The sequence below is a fragment of the Eptatretus burgeri genome, chromosome 5, assembly GCF_056783735.1.
Source record: "Eptatretus burgeri isolate ZD-2024b chromosome 5, Ebu_testis_v1, whole genome shotgun sequence".
Lineage (NCBI taxonomy): Eukaryota > Metazoa > Chordata > Myxini > Myxiniformes > Myxinidae > Eptatretus > Eptatretus burgeri.
This window is the reverse complement of record NC_140965.1, coordinates 117838999-117858998: the sequence shown is the minus strand read 5'-3', so window position 1 is coordinate 117858998 and position 20000 is coordinate 117838999. Positions and strand designations below refer to the sequence as shown.

Sequence of the window (20000 nt, the reverse complement as noted above, 5' to 3'; positions counted from 1 at the left end):
CAACGGGTTATGGACGACATCATCTCAGATGAAAACCTCGAAGACACTTTTGTTTACGTGGATAATGTCACAGTGTGCGGTAGGGATCAGAGGGAACATGATAGGAATCTGGACAGATTATTGAGCATTGCTGGAAAATATAATCTGACTCTCAACTACGAGAAATGCGTATTCTCGGCAAGGTCAATTGACCTTCTCGGCTACACAATAGCCGACGGCACAATTAAGCCTGATCCTGAGCGATTGCGCCCGCTCCGTGAGCTTCCACCACCTCAGGACTTGCAAACAATGCGCCGCGTGATCGGGATGTTCGCTTACTATGCAAGATGGATTTCGCAATACTCCGAGAAAATACATCCCCTAGTGCATTGCAAAAACTTTCCACCAGATGCCGCTGTCGTAAAAGCTTTCCACGATCTCAAGGATGATATCAGTAAGTCCGTGGTTTTATCGATCGATAGCTCGGTGCCCTTCGTGGTGGAAACCGACGCTTCAAATCACGCCATAGCTGCAACACTTAATCAGTCTGGGCGGCCGGTCGCTTTCTTCTCGAGAACTCTCTCTAGAAGCGAGCAGAGACACTCGGCAATAGAGAAGGAGGCGTACGCCATCGTTGAAGCGCTGCGGAAATGGAGACATTATTTACTGGGAAACCACTTCACGCTCGTTACGGACCAACGATCCATGGCTTTCATGTTTGATGGGAAAAATAACGGGAAAATTAAGAATGAAAAAATTATGAGATGGCGGATAGACCCTGGCCTGCTACAGGTACGACATTGTTTACCGGCCCGGGAAGGAAAACCCTGCTGCAGATACCTTCTCCCGGGTCTACAGTTACGGCAACAATCAGTCAGGCTTTGCAAGACCTCCATGTGTCTCTGTGCCACCCAGGGGTAACCAGGATGGCACATTTAAATCTTATGAACAAAATCTTCCCTATTCTGTTGAAGATATTAAACAAATGAATGCTTCATGCCCTGTTTGTGCTGAACTAAAACCCAGATTCTATGGCGCGGCTTCTGGCAGACTGATCAAGGCTACTTCCCCCTTCGAGAGACTAAACATCGACTTCAAGGGCCCCTGCCCACCGAGACAGACAACAGATACATATTCACCGTTGTTGATGAATATTCAAGGTTCCCTTCGCGTTTCCGTGCTCGGATATGACCTCGGGCACTGTCGTAAAATGTCTCTCTGACCTCTTCGCTATGTTTGGGAGACCTTCGTACATACATTCAGACAGAGGAGCCGTGTTTCATGTCGGCCGGGCTAAAACAATTCCTATTAGAGGCACGGCATAGCAACTAGTCGAACGACGGGTTACAACCCACAGGGAAACGGGCAGGTGGAACGGTATAATGGAGTAATTTGGAAAGCCGTAACTCTGGCGCTGAAATCGAGAGGACTGGGCCCCGAGCGATGGGAGGTTACTCTTCCTGACGCTCTGAATTCCATACGCTCTTTGCTCTGCCGTCCACAAATGCCACTCCTCACGAACGTATGTTTACTCACCAACGACGTTATGTTGACGGTCAAACGGTGCCCAACTGGCTGACCCACCCCGGTACAGTGTTCATGAAACGCCCGGTACGACAAAGCAAGTATGAACCGCTGGTGGAGGGGGTCGAACTCATTGACACTAATCCAGAGTATGCTCATGTCAGGCTCCCGGATGGCAGGGAGACCACTGTGTCGGTTCGCCATCTGGCTCCCTCAGGTACTCCTCCCGCCGGTACACCACCTCCTGGCACTCCTCCTTCTGACATTTCCGGCGCAGGAACTTCGCCAGGCGCCGAGGCTGCCGCGTTCCACTCGTAGGCGATCGAGGAGTCATCCCCGGCACAAGTCGAGGCTCACCAAGAGGATCGGGAGTCTCCCTCAAGTGAAACTGCCGTTTACTCCCGGAGAGGTCGACGAATAAGGCCCCCTCGACGACTCAATCTGTAAAGGGGATTATCGGCATTCTCGCTGCTCATGCTCCTATATGCCCATTATATCATATATCGATGCTCATTTCCATGCTCCTACAACTCAAAATAATCACTGCTTGGCATGTATGCTTCTGTAGATCAATTAGTCCGCGTTGCTTGAAATGTATACTCCTATAGTGCTAAAGCAATCATGGTGTGTAAGATGGGCCCCTAGTTACATTTTAAAGGTGGGGAGAATGTGGTGAATTAACGTGAATCGAGGGACATGACGCGGGATCACATGTTGTGCGTCACGCGTATAAGGGGAGGTCTCTCTGCGGCACGAGTGATTGTCCCCGGGGCATTGCTATTGACATCGGCTGTCCACTTGATGCTCGTTAACTGAAGGTGCTCATTGACTGGTGAGAATGGAGATTATATCGAACTCCGTGCTTACGCGGATTTAGTCTGCAATGGTTAACTGCACATGTATACGTTTCTGCTTATGTACTCCTAGCTGAACCTGTATTTCCTGGTGTGCCCACAGAAGCGGCTCCAATCAAATGGAATAAAGCCTAAACTCTGAAGGTTCATCTCTCGCTCTCATTTCATGCATGTCATTTTTTCTTTTCTGAGATCAGATGCAAGATGGCCGACTGGCAGCCATTTTCTTTCTGAAATGTGTCCCAAACCATTTTTCAGACATGCGTAGTCTGACTTTGTTCAAACCTAGCACAATCAGAGTACATGGTGGCACACACATACACCTCACTTTGTTTTGCAATCTGATCAAGCATGGTCGACTGGTATACCGGCGGCCATTTTAGAAATTAAAAAAAACCTGGTATCGAACACGTCCTCAACCATTTCTCAGACTTGCATTTACCAATCTTATTCAAACTTGGCACACAGTTAATAAATGATGGCTTACATATGCTTGTCCTTTTTCTTGAGTTCAGCTCCAAGATGGCCGACTGGCGGCCATTTTAGTTATTCAAAAAGCCCGATGTTGAAAACGTCCTCAACCATTTCTTGGACATGCATTTACCGATGTTGTTCAAACTTGGCACACATAAATAGTGATGTCTTACATATACTCGTCATTTTGTTTCCAAGATCAGATCCAAGATGGTCGACTGGTAGCCATTTTCTTTCTTAAATGTATCCCCAAACATTTCTCAGACATGCATGGTTCGATTTTGTTCAAACTTGGCACAAGCACAGCATGTGATGACATACACATGCTCTAACTTTATTTTGTGATCTGATCAAAGATGGCCGACTGTTAGAGTGGCGGTTATTTTAGTTGTACATAAATATGGGCTGGCCTTTTAACTCTGGAGGGCAAATAAATAAAACAATGGGGGCGATGACATTTTATGTATTTTTCACTTGTTCCTATTGCTCCAATTATCACTGATGCAATTTTGACCCTCTTCAGTTTCTAAGATCTCTTGATCTCATTTTTGAGGTCCTGGTATTTCATCATTTTCTTGATTTGTACATTATTTAACCCAAAATCGCAGGATACTGAGATCTCAATCAGCAATGTCTTTTACTTTTTGTTCCTGTGAATGATATCCGGTCGCAAGGCTTTGTTTTCTGTGTTCACGCTCCATGGGATCATTATGTCGTATGTGAGCAGGACGTCCTTATTTTCAATCATTGACCTTGGTTTGACATACCATGAGTTTTCTGAAACTGGGATGTTGAAATTTTTTTCAGATGCGCCAATGAAACATTCTGCATACTTTGTTGTGCCGTTGCGTGTAATAGTTTTTTGTTTTGCAAAAGCAGGTGACTCGTACTTTCTGTTTCAGTCTTGCAGAACCTACACTTATCCGTCTGTCTCTGTCTCACCATATTTTTAAATCCATTGGTGCAGTGTCCTTGATCTTGGGCATTTATCATGATTCGTTCTCCGTCCCAGTTGAGCTGACCTCTTCTTAGCCATTTAATTGAGCCTTATTTGTTGATCCCAAATTGGTCCAAGTCGTTTTTTCATTTTTCTGCTCTTTTGTCATTCCCCCAATTGTTGTATATTTGTACATGTTTCTTTTTATATATTTATTTTGTCTTTTTTGCTATTGTTGGGGCTGTACTTGTTGCCATTTCATTTTCCTGTGCAGCATCTTCCGTCCACACCTGTTTTTGTAAATTTCTTGCAAGGCGAGTTTGGGATACTTTTTCAGGTTTGTGTTCATGTTTGTTGACAAATTCAATCTGATATTCTGTTGAGAATTTCACATACTCAGCTCGTCCAACACTCGTCACTCTGTACACTTGGTTAAGTTCCATCAGGCCGCTCCCTTCCTCTCGTCTCAGCAGGTACATTTGGGGATGCACTGGATTTTGTGGAAACTTTTGTGGATGGTGAGGAGTTATCTTGTCTTGATATCTACCTTATTGATTTCTGATTAGGGCCATTTTATTATTCCACAGCTGTATTGGGACACTGGTACTGCAAGTTCATTTATGGATTTGATTTTTTTTCTTGGGGTGAGATATGTTTTTAGCATCAGCTTCATTCTCTGTAGGTCGTCTTTGGTGATTGCTTTGTGCATTTGATTGTGACATGTTTGGTGACCCTCTTCCACTCTGAGGTATTTGTATGATGCTTCATTTTCTAATTGCTGGATTGTTGTTTCAAGGTCAATTTTTATGGTCTGTTTTTGTTTTTTTGTGGGAGCATCTTCTGTGCTGCGGCCATTTACAGAGCAGCTCACAGGATGACAGGATTGATGCAAAGCCTTTGGGACCCCCATTCCTTGATGATAGCAGCAAGAGCATGGGGTAAACTTGCTGGGTCAGAATGTAGAGGTGTGTGTTGCAATGATGCTGAGGTGTGGTCCAACACATGGCAGCCCCCTTGGGTTAGCTTGAGGTGGTCCATTCGGGTGGGTGCCTGGAATGTCCTATCCCAAAGAGAGGATGATCACCTGTCTCTGTTATCATCTGAGCTCAAGCGTTTGAACATCGGTATTGCAGCACTCTCTGGGGTTTGGAGACCAGACAGTGGTGAAATCATGATGGGTGATTACACCTACTATTGGTCTGGTCACTCTGATGGTTACCATGCCCAAGTAGTTGCATGTTCCTCGGTGCTTCTAGTCTTGCTCCACAGATGTGAGACGATCTCTGAGATGGACACTTCATTCCTTTGGTACCAGCTTTCTTCAGAAATTCCTTGGCTATCGCTGGTTGGACGTTATGTCCAATGAGCGGTTGCTCAGAGAGACTGAAATGAGAATTCTTACCTGTATAGTCCGTGAGCATCAGCTGTGGCAGTATGGACATGTGGCTCATTTCCTTACGCTGATCCTGCCCACCAGATTCTCTCAGCGAGGGAGTCTTGTATGCGTCGGAGGCCAATGGGCTGAACACATTCCCCATGGTTGCAGTCGGTTGATCGGCATCTCAAGGAGTTGGGGATGGACCAGGCATCTGCCTGGGGGAAGGCTAGACAGAGGCCCCTGGAGTACTGGTGGAAAGTGGATGCACATGCTGCTCCGGCACGTGCTCCCATAACTGACCTGACCTAACCTGACCTGTTTATGTTGGTTTACCTTGTACAAATGTATACTGGGCACACTTTTTGAGTCCAAATTCAATTTGCATGTCATCAGAGGACCATTTTACTGGTTTTGTATGTTAAGTCAATTTTTTGTCATTCGGTGCGAAGACATCTAAAACATCCATGTATAGCAGGTGTATCAGCTTTCCTGTCTCTTTGGATGTTCTTCTCTTGGTTGTCAGGGTGTATCCATGTCCTTGTTTGTTGATAAGGTTATTCATGAGGTCCAGAGCCTGACAAAACAAGAGGGGGGAAAGACTATCTGCCTGGAAGATCCCACACCGTATCTTCACACCTGGTAGTTCGATATTTCCTTCTGAGTGCTGTAATATCAATGTGGAATTCCAGAGGTCCATTGCTTTCTCAATTAGTTTGATTGTGTGGGGATTGATTTTGTGTATTTGCATGAATTTTTTTCTTCCACGAATGTGGGATATGTCAAAAGCTTTCTACTAGTTTATCCAGGCGGTGGACAATCTGGTTCTTCGTATGTTACAAATTTCAAGTCTGGCCTTGTTCAGTAGTCGGTGGTCAATTGTTCCATAACAATCTCTCTTACATCCCTTTTGTTCTGCCTCCAAACCACCTTGTTGTGTTCGGTGATCATGCACAATTTCTGAGAAGATTCCTGTTCGAAGTTTGTGTTGTTGGTTTGTATGTTTTGAATGTTTTGTATGTTTTTTTTGTATGTTCTGTCCGAGTTCGCTCGATCAGATGATGTTGTTGGTAGGCATGTTATTGACCGCTATTTGTGAGGAAGTTGGGTTTCTTCAGATTTTGGGATGAGAAATGTGTTGCCTGTTCATTGAATGTCCTGGCACAGTGATTGTGGAGAGCATCAAGTTGTTTCAGACATAAACATGGAATTCTGTCTGGGTCTGGGATTTTAAAGTTTGCCATTTTTTGAAGTTGTTTTCTAATTTTTTTTCTTCGTCAATAATCACTGGGGACATTTCCTTGAGAAGTTGCTTCTTCCTTTCCAAGTCTGGGATCCATTCTGCTTCCTTGTGATGTTCCTCTCGATCTTCAAAAATTCCTTTCCGTAATTTTTCTAAAATTTCTTTTTCAGGGGTTGTTGACACATTCTCCTTTTGTTTCCCTAATTTGCGGTAGAATTTCTCTTTATTACTCTCAAACATGTAGTTTTGTTTTCTCCTGCTGTTTCCTTCCTCAGATTTATTTTTCCTTCTTCTTTGTTATCATTTCTATTTTGAGTTTGTTTTCAGCACCCAAGCACTCAATACGAGTTCTTCGTCTTCAATTTTGTATTTGTTTTTTGTTCTTTGGATTCAATTCTAAGTTTTGGGTTTCCGTTTCCTTTCCTGAACTGTTGTATCTGTCCAACTTCCTTCCTCAGTTGCTCTCTTAGTGTCTCTTGTCTCTGTTTCCATGGTGGGATTTGGCTTCCATTTGAAGGGCCTGGTTTTTTATCTTCTGGTGTTGTTTGCCTGTTGCTTTTTCGTGTGTGTGTGTGTGTGTGTGTCTATATGTATGTATGTATGTATGTAAATATATATATATATATATATATATATATATATATATATATATATATATGTATATATATATATATATATATATATATATATATATATATATATATATATATATATATATATATATATATATATATATATATATATATATATATATATATATATATATATATATATATATATATAAACATATACACACACATGTATACGAGGTCCATCGAAAAAGTAATGGGACTGAGCCTGCTGTGTGCTCCACTTACACAACTTGAACGAACAAGTTGCGTCACAGTCTTTCGCAACATTCCAGCAATATGTATGATTGGTGATGGTTGCCTGCGCTCCTTGTGTGATTTTTTTACAGGGCGTACTTTACACATTGTCTCGTCTGAGTCATCGTGCTATAAATTGTGGGCAGAGAGCCAATCTGAAGTTTCTTACCAAGCTTGGCAAAACACCTTCAGAATCCTTCGCAATGCTGCAGCAAGTGTACAGGGAAGAAACGATGTCATGTACGCGTGCATTTGAATGGTGCAAGAGGTTCAAAGAGGGACGAGAGGAGGTTGAATACGATCCACGGTCTGGAAGACCTTCAATGAGCAGAAAGGCGGACAACATTGAGCGTATGAAGCAGATGGTGCAGGCAGGTCATCGACTCACGGTGCAGATGATTGCTGAGGAACTTTCCATCAAGAAGGACACTGTCTGGAGCATCAACACTGAAAATCTAGAAAATGCGCAAGGTGTGCGCAAAAATGGTCCCCAAGATGTTGTCCGAGACCCAGAAACAGCAAAGAGTCACTGACTGTCACGACATTATCGAGCGCCTCGAGGACGATCCAGACTGCTCGGGAGAGTCATTACTGGCGATGAATCATGAATATATATTCGAATACGATCCTGAGACCAAATGGCAGAATCATCAGTGGAAAAGTCCGGCATCACCAAGACCAAAGAAAGCCAGGATGTCGAAATCGAAGGTCAAGGTGATGCTCATCGTGTTTTTTGACATCAAGGGCATCGTCCACTTCGCGTTTTTATCACAGGATCAAACAGTGAATCAACATGTGTACAAGGAGATCCTCCGGCACCTCATGAGAACAGTCCGGGACAAGAGGAGGGATCTGTGGGAGAACAACATTGGGTGCTCCACCATGCAACGCCCCTGTTCACGGTGCCCTGAGCATCTAAAAGTTTCTGGCGGAGAGGAATGTGCTAACTCAGGAGCAACCCCTGTATTCACCAGACTTGGCCCCTTGTGATTTTTTCCTATTCCCCAAGCTCAAGGTGGTGGTCAAGGGGACCAGATTTCCTGATGTGGAGGCATTCAAAAGGGCCCTGACGACGGAGCTCCGTAGGATTCCAGAATAAATCTGGGGGTGCATCGAAGCATGGAAGAAGAGGATGGACAAGGGTGTGAGACTGGAGGGAAACTATTTTGAAGGGGACAAGCTGTGATTTTAATATATTTTTTGGAATAAAATTTCTGTGAAGTCAGTCCCATTACTTTTTAGATGGGACTTTTAGTGCACATATATATATATATATATATATATATATATATATATATATATATATATATATATATATATATATATATATATATATATATATATGTGTGTGTGTGTGTGTGTGTGTGTGTGTGTGTGTGTGTGTGTGTGTGTGTGTGTGTGTGTGTGTGTGTGTGTGTGTGTGTGTGTTTGTGTGTGTGTTTGATTTATGTTGTAGCTTCTTCATGAATGTGGGACCTTGTGTACAAAACAAGAAAAAAAAAATAATGATATTGTGGTCCTTGGAATAGTCAGTGTTGATGCTTCAAAATCTGAATTGGAAAATTGTTTCACAACATTATGTTGTTTTCACATTTAAAATACCATTACAGTTTGTTGTATCAATTTTTCACTGTATTTGGTGAACTTTATTTGGCAATGTCACATGCGAAACACACAAGTAACATGCAATGTAAATGCTAGTAATTTCACAGATTTAGATTGGCATACATACATACATCGTTTAACTTGAGGCTGCTCAGAAATCAATGCATTGATTGATGGTAGAATTAGGCCTCAGCAAAGCTCAGCGATGTGGCAATTTGACAAGTTTTGAAAGGCTAATCGAGGTTTCAAAAATGCAGTTGCACATACTGTGAAAACCATCAGTGCATGTGAAGAATAAAGTATAAAAATACCTTTGTGATGGGAGTGTAGATGCTGTCCGCAAAAGCAAAAGGTCACAATGTCTTTGTAAGTGTATAAGTAAAGAATAGTAGCCTTATTAAGCTCAGCTCAACAACAAAAATACCACACATATCCCACCCATTCTCCATATAGACAAGGCAGAAGTTTATTTTTCCCATGCCCTTTGTAACCTCAGAGGCTCTGCTTGGACTGCTTATTTTGCCATCTATGGTAGTTACGACCTCAGTGGCTCATTAGAACGATGTCTTTGTTCATGGAATTTCAGACAAAGGTGGTTCAAACTTGAGAATAACTGTCCACCTATCCAGTGCGGAACAAAAAACGATAGCTTATGCTATTCTTTTGGAATTGCATGAAATGACTCATTGGGAAGAGGGACTTCCCCAGGTTGTGACATTTTGACCTTGAGGTTTATCTTTTGAACAAGATCCCTATTTCATTTCGACAAGGATGTCAGGAAAGGTCCAACAAGGTATCATGGCATAACGGGGCAAGATAACACAAAGTATAAAATTGCTGGTATGTGCCACAAGGCACTGCAGAAGGCAGTACAGTATGACAAAACAGGTGTGACATTACCTGGTTCTTTCCTTCCCTCAATGTCTGATGCATCCTTCATAAAGAAAACATCAAATCTGACTATCTATATAATAATATGCTTCTTCATCTGTCCGTCCGTGCGCAATGCTCCTTTCCACCCATTGGTTGGTGGATAATGGTTGTATTCAGGACTGCTTTTGGACAACATCAATTGCACTAAACTTATGGATTTTCTTTTAACGATCATTCAAATCATTGTTTTATTAAAATTAAAGTACAGTGATGTATATACTTAACACTGCCCAGGGTATCATATTCTATGAATTCTCTAATTATAAAAGTATTTGTCCAAGGAGTTCCGGGAATCTCACGAGATTGTAAAAGTAATCATCCGCCATTATTTACATTTAATGATAAGTGTATACTGTATATGCATCAGGAAAAAGATAATCGGTTTGGGGTCGTTTATTGGCACAATTAGGCTGTTCATGATCACTTGAGAGTTTCAATTTAATAGGGATTCTGCATATCTCGTGGGATTGTGAGTTGGACTGGCGACCAAGATGTGCCATATGACATGGAGGAGGTATGATGTTACTGTTTTCATTGTGGTTTCTGTGAAGTCAGTGAGAGCATGATAGAGGAGGGAAAGAGATAAATATTCCAAGGTTTAGATGAAGTAATGGTTAAATATAAAATGATTGATGGGGGAATGCTTTTTTGCTTTTATGTGCGGAAGAATGGGGGAAGGAGTTGCGGTTGGAGAGCAGAGATGGGACAGAGTTGGGAGGGGAGATGGAGGCTTGGGGTGGGGGTTGAGGACATTTGGAGTGTGGAGGAGATCAAAGCTATAGGGTTTTATTTTTAGTTTTAAACAGTCTCGGCTCGTGGAAGAGCTCTGATACAGAACAAAACAGAAAAACAACATAACAAAGGGAACAGCAGGAGAAAGGAGAAACACCAACAGCAGGGTGGAAGGAAAAGGAAGACAGAGATGGACAAACAAATGGTGCAGGTACTGATGAGGGGTAGAGGAGAATGCAAGGGGTGGACAAGATGGATACATAAGCAAAATGTTCGGAGGGGTGGGGTGTTTAACGAGTGCAGAAAAGATCATGGCTTTGGATAGGGGATGACCTCAGATGGTGGTGAACAGCTGTCTTGAAGACACGGAGGGAAGAATGAGATCAAAGAGAGTGTGGAAGGCAGTTCCACAGGTAGGAAAAGAGAAGAATAAATGAGTGGAGGTGGGCAGTGGATGTGGATTTAGGCTGTTTAAGGAGGAGGGAATTGCTGGTGGAGCACGTGTGTCTTGAAGATACTTGGGAAGGGGGGGGGAGACAGAGCACAGAGAGGGCAGAGGGTGCAAGACCAGAAAGGAGGCAGAAGAAGACAGAGAGACCACCGACCTATCAGTCATTGCTAAGTGATAGACTCATAGACTCTGCATCACTGTGTGAGATTTCCAATGATCTTGAAAGCCTTTATTTCCATGGTGTCAAACTGAGCAAGCTGTGAGGCAGGGGAGTCAGCCCAGAGGGTCGAGCAGTACTCCATCAAGCTACGAATGAAAGCCTTATCGGTCGATTGGAAATCAGGTGTGCCAAGGAAAGACTTTGCACATTAAAGGATGCCCAGTCAGTGTCTGGCTTTGGAGGCCAATTTTGAAATATGACTTGCTCAAAAGAGATCATAACTGAGATTGAGACCCAAAAGACGGTTGTTTAAAAGTAGATGGGATGATTTGTGGAACAGTCCTTTCGGTGGGGAGGGGGGAGGGGGTAGAGGGACACAGACAGAGACAGTGAGAGAGAAATTTTGTGGGATTTCTCAGGATTTAAAGACATATTCCAAGTGTTTCATCAGTTTGTGATTTTTGTCCAGGGTCGAAGAGGCTGCTGCCTATCTGGCAGAAGGATGAGGGATGTTCTGGCAAAGAGTGGAGTTATCAGCAAGAAGATAAACAGGATTTTCCAGTCAATGAGATCACTGATGAAGATTCGGAATACAATAGGGCTGAGAACACTGCTTTGGTGTACTCCAGCATTGACAGGGAGAGGAGATGAAAGGGTTCCATTGAGAGCCACATGTTGGCTATGAGAGTGGAGGAGTGGAGTCATGGAGTCAGTTATGCAAGAGTGGAGTTGTATTCCATCGGCAGACAGTTTGGAGAGCGAGGTAGGATGCCACACTGTATCGAACGCTCGAGATATGTCCAGGGAGATGACCATGATCTTTTGACTGATCTTGAGGGCCTCCATCCATTGGTGGGAGAGTATAAACAGCATGTTCAAGGAAGAGTGACCAGGTCTGAATCTGAATTGATGATCTGAGATGAGGCTGTTGGAGAAAAAGAAAGATTTTATGTCAACTGCGATGATCGATTCCATGACCTTGCTGATAAATGGAAGTAAGCCAATTGTTCTGTAGATAAGGAGATCCATTTTTGCATCTTTTATAGGTAATGCTGTAATGTTGGCTGATTTACAAGGAGATGGAAGATGACCTATAGTAAAATAAAAGGTGAAAAGGGCAGAGCTAGGAAGTGCAAGAGCAGCAGGATTTTTGGGAGGGGTAAGCTGATGCTGTCTGGTCCAGGTGCACAATCAGAGTCGAGGGTTGCCAGAAACTTTTCCACCTTCCCAGGTGTAAAAGATGGAAAATTCAGGAGCAGTTGGGTCTGACCGGGAAGGAAGGGGAGAGAGAGAGAGAGACAGAGAGACAAAGAGACAGAGAGACACAGAGAGACAGAGAGAAGGAGAGAGAGAGACAGAGAGAGATCAGTGACACATTATTTTGAAGCAAACACAGAATTGAGGCATTCGGCCTTCTTGCGAGCAGTGTCAGCTGTGGTGCCATTTGAAGTGAGGAAAGGGATGAACCAAATACAACAGAGACCAACTTGACAATGCACCACCAGGTTGAAAAGGAAGGAGACAAGTTTGAAAGTTCATTCTTGAGATTGGACAAATGGTGTTTTCTGTCTCTCCCAAGAGGAAACACACATGTTGCGGACTCTGTGGCATGATCTGAGGTTGCCTTCGGATGTATTTGCCTTCCAGGAGGAGAATGCAAATTGTCTTAAATCAACCTTCTCATCACAGGATTCTGATGACCAAGAGATGGAAGATGGGTACGATAACTGAAGACAAGATGGGAGGAATCGGTGCATAAGAGAGAGAGAGAGAGAGAGAGAGAGAGAGAGAGAGAGAGAGAGAGAGAGAGAGAGAGAGAGAGAGAGAGAGAGAGAGAGAGAGAGAGAGAGAGAGAGAGAGAGAGAGAGAGAGAGAGAGAGAGAGAGAGAGAGAGAGAGAGAGAGAGAGAGAGAGAGAGAGAGAGAGAGAGAGAGAGAGAGAGAGAGAGAGAGAGAGAGAGAGAGAGAGAGAGAGAGAGAGAGAGAGAGAGAGAGAGAGAGAGAGAGAGAGAGAGAGAGAGAGAGAGAGAGAGAGAGAGAGAGAGAGAGAGAGAGAGAGAGAGAGAGAGAGAGAGAGAGAGAGAGAGAGAGAGAGAGAGAGAGAGAGAGAGAGAGAGAGAGAGAGAGAGAGAGAGAGAGAGAGAGAGAGAGAGAGAGAGAGAGAGAGAGAGAGAGAGAGAGAGAGAGAGAGAGAGAGAGAGAGAGAGAGAGAGAGAGAGAGAGAGAGAGAGAGAGAGAGAGAGAGAGAGAGAGAGAGAGAGAGAGAGAGAGAGAGAGAGAGAGAGAGAGAGAGAGAGAGAGAGAGAGAGAGAGAGAGAGAGAGAGAGAGAGAGAGAGAGAGAGAGAGAGAGAGAGAGAGAGAGAGAGAGAGAGAGAGAGAGAGAGAGAGAGAGAGAGAGAGTTTCTGTGGAAGAATTCCCAGGCTGAATTGGTATCAGAGATGGTTGATATGCCTGAGTGAACTGCCAGTGTTGCCGGTGCTGAGGATGTTCTCTGACAATGGCCAGAGATATGTTGACCTTCACAAGCACATGAACACATAAGCCAGTTCGGGCTGAGGACGAGCAAGATAAGTACATTCGCGCATAAATTGGTCATCACCAAATCCAGAAGGGAAGATTTTATGTTGGAAAAGTTCCAGCTGGGAAGATGAATGGATTGAGTCAGTCCCATCAAGTCACAGAAGTTAATTTGCATAAGTGCAATGGCTGGTGAGAGAGTTACCAACACCCAGCCAATTAGCATGGTGACAATTGAAGTCACCACATATGAGGAAGAGAGAGTTGGGAGGTGGAGCTTGAGAACATGGGGTTTGTGATGGGGCAGTTGAGCACTTGAAGTCACATTTTACATTATGTGGATGTACTGCAGGTCCTTGGGAGTTGGAAATAAAACAATAATATGTCAGATAATTAATCAATGTTATATTTGTCCCAAAACTTTTAAAGAAAGATTTTGAAAATGATGATTTATTTTCGAATGATGCAATATCCGTGATTAAGACATTCAGCAATTCACAAAGTGATTTATTTTTTCTCAGAATATGTACGATTAAAGTGAAAATATATATATATATATATATATATATATATATATATATATATATATATATATATATATATATATATATATATATAGATATATATATATATATATATATATATATATATATATATATATATATATATATATATATATATATATATATTGTTACGAATTTGGAATTCGATTGCACACAACATACAGGTTCCTTTAGTCAGCTACGTCAATAAGTGCTTGTTCCCTAGATAGCTCACCTTCCATTGTTTAAATGTTCAGAAATTGATTGGATGTGCTGCGGATCGATTTAATAGTTAGGGAACGAACAATGGAGACATCCCTCCCCCTCTTCTGCGAAGAGCAAGAATAACCCTGCCGTCCCGTGACTCATGATGTCAACAACTCCCTCCCACCCGTGGTTGAGCGGGGGATGGAGCACGAGGGCATGAGTCATGAGTCATGCCGAGAGTGGGGGAAGGGCGGGAGAAGGAGAAGAGGAGATCTTTTCTTTGTTCGTGTTGGGAATTGGAGTAGTCAGCTTTTTGTTTCGGCAGAGAGTAGTCGCTCAGCAGACCTTCGGGTCCTGCTTGACTTGCGTTAGGGTTGAGGCCTTCGGAAGCTTTTTGCTTCGGCTGGCTCAGTGAGCTTCGGCTGAGGCCTGGCTCGGGAGGAGGCTTTTTGGAAGATTTTTGCTTTGGTGGTTCAGTGAGCTTCGGCTTCTGCTTGGCTCGGGAGAGCTTTTTGCTTCAAGCTGCTTTGTTTTGGAAGGAAGTTGAGCCAGTTGCTCAGCTCGAGCTGCGAATGGTGGCTTCTTCTTCTTCTTCTTCTTCTTCTTCTTCTTCTTCTTCTTCTTCTTCTTCTTCTTCTTCTTCTTGGTTCGTGGAGCTCTTTGTTCTCCATTTTGGTTCTCGGCTTGGTGCGACTCATCGACCTCTTCTTGGAGGTGGTTCCTCGGGGAAGCGATGCATTGACGGGAAGGATCGGTCCCTCATCTCACCAGCACGTGTTGAGAAGTGCGGGAGGATTTGCGGGAGCTCGGGAAGGATCGCGTCTCACGGCGATTAGATTCAGTTCGCTCTCGCTGGAGCCCAGGTCCGAACAACTTGAAGACCACACGAGGTGGAGAGGTTCGAGATAGCTTCTGAGTTTCAGCTCACCTGTCCTCTGAGCTGGAGCCCGTTATTAAAGGCCACGGCCACCATTTATTGGGTGTGTGTGTGTGTGCGTACGTCTGTCCGTGGGCCCGTCTAATAAGTAGGAAATTGTTAAGTGCTTTGTGCACTGTAAATGTTTGCATTGCATTTCGTATAGACGGTCGTAGTTCTTTTGTCGTGCTTTTGTTGCTTGTATAATTGCATACTTGCTTTATTGCATATGTGCTTTATTATAATCAATGTCCTTGTGTGAAAGTAAACCTGTTTGTTGCGTCCATTCCCTCATTGAACTGCCGTATTGAGATCGGAATAAATAGTTGGTTTCTTAATAGCCCGTAAAGTGATCGGGTCCAAGGGAACTGAGCGATAATACCCCGCTCGGTTATCCCAAAAGGAAGCGAGCTGCTTAAGCGGCTCGTTTCCAAGCGGTCCCATTGAGGTACAATCTCTCGGTAACCGACCTGCACGAATAATTAGGAAAATGGAAGATTTGGCGATCGGATCGTGTAGCGCGGGTAGAGTGCGGACAAGGTTGTGGTGTGGTTACAAACACACCCATGGCTGGTTTCCGGCGTTGATCCGGAAAGCCGCGAATGGATTGTCTGTTCTGTGGGCGAAGCGACCGCTAATGATTAGATGCGGTCGTTCGCACGCCGGCGGGCGGAAATCTACAACAATATATATCTATATCTATCTATATATCTATCTAACTATATATATATATATATATATATATATATATATATATATATATATATATATATATATATATACATAAAATGTATTTTACCCATGACGGCAGCTGCAGCCAATAACTCTCACTTATGACTATTTTTAATCCAAAAATATCAAACCTAATCTTTTGTTTTCAGTAAACTTGCTCAGGATTCATTTCAAATTTGAAAGACAACATGTTTGTTTGTTTTTTGCATGCAAAGTCGAGGCTTGTGGAAGAGTTATAACAAAGAATGAACTAAAACATAACAGTACAAAAAGAACAGTAGAAAGAGGGGAGAGGTGTGGAAACACACCGACAACAGGGATGAGGAAAAAATATTGGGAGACTTGGACAAACAAGTAAAAAAAAAGACATAAAATGGCATAGCCCACTTTGTTTTAGTAATTTTGCTAGATGGAGTCAAAGGGTAGCCCATATGTACATTCAACTAAAATGGCCACCTGTCAAAAATTATCTCGAAAAAAAATAACGTGCCTTTTGTAAGCCATCATTCATTCATTATCAATGTGCCAAGTTTGGACTACATCGGTAAATGCATGTCTGAGAAATGGTTGAGGACATGTTCAACATCGGTTTTTTTTACAAGTAAAATGGCTGCCAGTCTACTACCTTTGATCATATCACAAAAGAAAGTTAAGGGCAAGTGTATGCCATCGTGTGCTGTGTTTGTGCCAAGTTTCAACAAAATATGACCATGCATGTCAGAGAAATGGTTGGAGACACGTCTAAGTAACAAAATGTCCTCCCGTCGGCCATCTTGGATCGGATCTCAAAGAAAAGTGACTTGTCTTTGTAAGCGATCATTCACTATCTGGGTGCCAAGTTTGAACAACATCAATAAATGAGGACGTGTTCAACATTGAGGTATTTTTTACAACCAAAATGGCCACCAATCGGCCATCTTGGATCTGATCATAGAAAAGAAAAGACATTTTTGTGTGTGTCATCATTCTTCATCTGTTTGCGAAGTTTGAACAAAATCGACAAATGCTTGTCAAAGAAATGGTTGAGGATGTGTTCAACATCAGGTTTTTTTACATCTAAAGTGTCCGCCAGTCGACCATCTTTGATCGCATTGTGAAACAAAATGATATACCATCATGTGTTGTCTTTTTGTCAAGTACGAAAAAAAAACAATTGGTCCACACATATCCGAGATATGGTTGCATACACAGGCAAGCATGCACTCACGGACACGAAAAGAGACCAAATCCATGAACCCCCGTTTCGGACTAAGTCCAGCGGTTGCTAATAAGGGATGTGGGGAGAAATGAGGTGTATGGGAGAAAACACAGGGTGTAAAAGATGGATACAAAAGCAAACTCTCAGGAAGTAAAGACAGGACATTTGCAGAGAGGTAGTCTTTGGAGGTGGGGGGAGTGGAGGTGGAAGAAAAGATCATGGTTTTGGATTGGTAATCTGAAATGGTGGTGAACAGCTGTTTTGAAGACCTGGAGGGAAGAATGAGATTTTAAAAAATGTGAAAGTGCAGTGCTCTAGCAAGCTGCAGGTGAAGGTATTGTAGGTGTATAAGAGTTCAGTTGTGTCAAGGAAGGGCTTTCTCCCCTCTGGACTGAAACTCTTGACTCACACCTTGCTCAACCTGATGTCTTGGAAACAAAGGCCTTCAAATCATTGGAATCTTTCATGATTAAGCTGAGTCTATGGGCCTATCACTTTCACATTGCAGACAGGTTGGTGGTCTCTCTGTCTTCTACCGCGGCTGCCTTTGGTGGCCAAATTAGAAATGCGGTTTGCCCAGGAATGATCACGGCTGATAGTTTCTGTATTTGGCAGAAAAGCTTGGATAATGAACTCTATTTATCGGCCATTTTATGGTTTACAAGCTAAATGGGTTTGGCAGAGAACCATCATCTTATAAGTACCTCCATAAAAAGAGACCTGAGTTAATTAGACACACTGAACGGTTACTAGGAAACCTCACTTCCAATGTTCTGTGGCTTAAATATGTGACCACTGCAGTAAGGCAGTTATCATGTCATTAGTTATTAATAAGGCAGTTATCATGTCATTAGTTATTAATAACAATAATTAGTTATTAATAAGGATCAAGCAATAAAGAGTAAGCTTTTATCATGTTCAGTAGAGTCTACCGACTGATCATAATAATATATTAATAATGTCATATTGTAAACTACCCATGAAGTTATCCCTAACAAGCATCTATATTCCCACCCGATGCCAAAATCTACTTGTAGAGATAACATTAGAAATACAAAACAATTAAGTATACATGACTGATAAAGCAAGTCCATTGTAACTGATCATTTACATTTAAAACCACATATGCAGACAGAGACAACGGACAATACAAAACTCTTCTTCAGAGTTGGTGACCTTGGGGGAGGTGATGCAACTTTCTGGGGCACTCTGGATGCCAGCCACGCCATCTCTCCCACTTTTCTCTCCAAGACTTCAAGCAGGTCATGCACCATCATCTCTTGTCATCCCCATCTGTACCCATGATATTTTCGACTCTAACTGATCCTGTCTCATCCAATCATCTAACTTGCAGGCTGCTGTGTTTCCTCACCACACTTCTCTCCTTTATTTTGTTTTTCCTCTTGTTTGATTCCATTGCTTATTGTATCAAACTGTAAAGTGAATTGGTGTTACAGATTTCAAGTTACATCTTTCAATGTATTTCTGATTTGCACTTGACATTTCATTGAACTGAGGTTTAATTATTATGATATTCCAGTTTTTTCAAGAAATATATTTTAAGTGTTTTAAATGAACGACACAATTTTGAACAAATATGTAATATTGGCATTACATTATGGATGACTGTATATCGATGGCAAAAGCAATGTTGGATAAACAGACAGCAGTGAACATCATGAATTATGGCTGACAATGAAAATCCGATCCAAAAATGGGACAGGCTACTTTATCCAAATGAGAGTAATTGCAGACATTGAGAGTGATGAAACAGATATCGACACGGTCTTTGACTTTTGAATGAGCTTACAGGACACACTTTCATGGCTAAACGTTTCGCACACTTTTCCGAATCATCTCTCTGAAATGTGTCTAACCGCTCTATCATCTTCCAAACACTTTTGTGTTGAATGGCATTCATTATATTTGTGTACTTGTCATGTCCTTTGCATGCATATCAGAGAAATGTTCATTTTTCCAACATGGAGTCATGGAAGAAAGATTCTTGATTAATTGCAGCCGGGAAAACATCTCTAATGACAAAGTCACAGCCACACTTCGAGTATGAAGCGTTTTTAATCATTTGTAAAACCAATGTTTAAAATAGAACTCAACGGTTTATGATATATATATATATATATATATATATATATATATATATATATATATATATTTATTTATTTATTTACATTTTCAATAACAAAAAATAAAATTATTTATATTTTCAGCTGTCCTTTCATCAACATAAAGTTATTAAGAACAACTTTTACTCTTTTATTTTGGTGTTTTTTCCATCATCGTCTCAGAACTTTTCATTCTATTTTTTTTCTCCTTGGATACCTTATGAATAAGCTTGGTCATTAAGACATGACAGAAATCTGAGAAACAAATGACAGAACCATGAAGCATAAATATTACAAATATGTATCCCATCCGTTGCATTTGTACCTCATTCAACATTTTGAGCAAGCAGTAAAAAGTTTGGATAAACAGGTCAAATTAATTCAGTAAGAAGTAGCTTAGCTGACAAGCAGGGAAGGATATAGATTTTCCCAACTAAAACTGGGTCGTACACATCCACTTATACATATCTAAGTCTTTTTTTCTAAAACATATTTTTATTTAAAATAAAATAATTTAATCAGTCACCCATGAACATCAGTTTCATGAACGACGAGAGAGTTCACTGAACACCTTAACCCATGCAGTATTGAGAAAAATGACATGGGAAGGGTCTTTTCAAATCTTTGCTTT

The 20000-nt window shown here is 42.0% G+C and overlaps 1 protein-coding gene across 12 annotated transcripts in view; it reads right to left on the bottom strand.

The window, feature by feature from the left end:
• Window positions 1-20000, bottom strand: part of LOC147027227 (pro-neuregulin-1, membrane-bound isoform-like) — a 1384261-nt gene that overhangs the window by 381264 nt on the left and 982997 nt on the right. The gene's annotated exons all lie outside the window — the stretch shown is intronic.